General features: G+C 40.7%; 1 protein-coding gene and 1 pseudogene across 5 annotated transcripts in view; one reads left to right on the top strand and one right to left on the bottom strand.

Annotated features, from left to right (window-relative positions):
- Positions 1–2456, top strand: part of Arid4b (AT-rich interaction domain 4B) — a 185884-nt gene that overhangs the window by 50037 nt on the left and 133391 nt on the right. The gene's annotated exons all lie outside the window — the stretch shown is intronic.
- On the bottom strand, positions 572–1033 carry LOC105743483 (annotated as a pseudogene).

The following is a 2456-nucleotide window of genomic DNA, read 5'->3' as shown; positions in this document are numbered from 1 at the left end:
CTGCCTCAGCCTCCTGAGTACTGAGAGTACAGGTGTGAGCCACCATAGATGGCTCCAAATTGTTTTTAAAAGTTGAGAAGTCTCCTGTGTTTATGTTGCTTGTGACCACTGAAATGAAGTAGTGTGGGAAACGGGAAGGCTGGAGCCTTCTCTGGGTAACCAGGATAGAGAAAAGACCAGTGGCATTTGCTCTTTTTCTCTTACAGCATCATCTTATATAAGAGCCCATCCAGTCTTTCAGATACTTATGTACCAGGTATTTTTCTGAGCTTGATGAATGTGCTCATGCCTCATCATGGTGCTTTTTTGTCCCAGGGTTTAGTCTAATTGGGAAGAGAAGGGGAAAATTTAAAAGAAAAGATGACTTCTGTTTTTAATGAACTGTTTTGATGTCTTAAAAAATTCTGGTTCTTCCTTTGTCCCACTTTTAATAAGTAACGTGTGAAAAGTTGTGACACAGTAGGAATTCTTAAACTTTTTGGGAGTCGCTTGAAATAACAGGTTTTGTTTTTTTTTTTCCTGAGGAGGGAAAAAAAAAGTATATATTTAGAATTAACTAGCTGGACTCAGTTTAGATGATCCCAATTTTGTTGGCACCATCCAGTTAATCAGGAGCTAGTCGAATATATGCCTTCTTCTCTCCATCAGGCCTGATTAGGGTATTGACCTTGGCAACATTGATGTCATAGAGCTTCTTTACAGCATGTTTGATTTGGTGCTTATTGGCTTTGACATCCACAATGAACACGAATGTGTTGTTGTCCTCAATCTTTTTCATGGCTCACTCTGTGGTCAGGGGGAACTTGATGTTGGCATAGTGGTCAAGCTTGTTTCTCCTGGGGGTGCTCTTCTAAGGGTATTTGGACTGCGTCTGGAGCCACAGTGTCTTGGGACGGTGGAAGGTGGGCAACGTTCGTATCTTCTCTTTGTGGCTGTGGCTGCCTTTTAGCATGGCCTTCTTGGCCTTCAAAGCTTTTGCTTTGGCTTCAGCTTTGGGAGGGGCAGGACCTTCCTTTTTTGCTTTTGGTGCCATCTTGGTAAAAAGGCCGAAAGCACAGGTTTTATTGCATAGCTAATATGGTCTCCAAAAATTCTATGTTTAATTGCAGTGTCTTCAGAGACCGGCAGAGAAAGTTTTATGGTTTCCAAGTTAAAATTTTGTTTCTGTAGAGTAGCTTTTATTTATTGTCCATAGTACCTATTTACGTTTCCAAAATTTGTCATTTATGTAACTAATTATTGCATTGACTAAATTTACATATTGTTAATATAAAAAAAGTGTTTTGGAGGTGTTCATATCTTTGCTGACTTAAGCAGAACGTTACCTTCTGTGAGTTAGAGAAACTGAAAGATAAAATCAGTACATTTCTAAAGTAAGACTTTGGGCTTACTAGAGGACCTATTGCAAAGTCAGGATCATAGAAGTTTTCATATACTATTGCAGTGCTGAAGGCAGACTGCCTGACTTCAGGGTGAACCAGGACATATTAATGACAACATTAGATGGCATTTATATGATTATAGGATTTAACAGTAGTAACTGTAGCTGTTTGTATTTATTTTTATGGTATTTTTGTGGTGGGCAGTACTGGAGGTTGAACCTGGGTCCTTCTCTCATTTCTAGTTGTTTTAATTGATTAATTAATTTGGTACAGGGTCTTGCTATGCAGCTCAGAGTTGTAGTGATCCTTGTGGCTCAGCCTCCCCAGTGCTGGGATTACAGGCATGTGCCATGACACCCGGTTTTGGTGGTCAGCACAGCACGCCTGGGGTTGCGGAGCTGGCATAGCCTTTGGTACCTGAGATCAAATTGTGCTTGCCAGGCAGGTGCTTAGACTGTCAAGCTATTTCCCCAGCCCTCATCCCTATATTTTTACTTTTTTTTTTTTGGACAGGGTCTTGCTAAGTTGCCCAAGACCCTGGGTTTGAATTTGCCATCTTCTTGCCTCAGCCTTCCAGAGTGCTGAAATTATAGGTGTATACCACCAATGCTTAGCCTGTTTTTGTTTATTTTGTTTTGAGTTCTGGGAATCAGACCCAGGGCTTTCACACATGCCATTCAAGTACTTTACCACTGAGATACATCTCCAGCATGTGGTTGTGTTTTTGATGATTTTAAATTAATCAATCGATCATTCATTCATTCATTTCATTCATTCGATACAAGGTTTCACTGTGCAGTTCAGACTTGCAGTGATTGTACTGTCTCAGCCTCTCCAGAGCTGGGATTTAGGTGTTAACCACCATGCCTGGTTTCAGAGCCAGCATTGCCTGTGGTACTGGGAATCAAGCTCCAGTCTTTGTGCTTGCCAGGCAGGCGCTTAGAAGGCATCAGTGCCACTAAATGCTAGCACTTAATAGTCTTTATTTCATACCAGTTTACCCTTCTTATAAATTGTAAGTATCCCTGATCTAAGAGTTTAGCCAAAATAAGAGAGGTGTTTTTTTTTTTCCTT

This window comes from Octodon degus, unplaced genomic scaffold, assembly GCF_000260255.1.
Source record: "Octodon degus isolate 3935 unplaced genomic scaffold, OctDeg1.0 scaffold00127, whole genome shotgun sequence".
Taxonomy (NCBI): domain Eukaryota; kingdom Metazoa; phylum Chordata; class Mammalia; order Rodentia; family Octodontidae; genus Octodon; species Octodon degus.
Note: the sequence above shows the minus strand (reverse complement) of the source record. Positions and strands in the feature narration are given on the sequence as shown.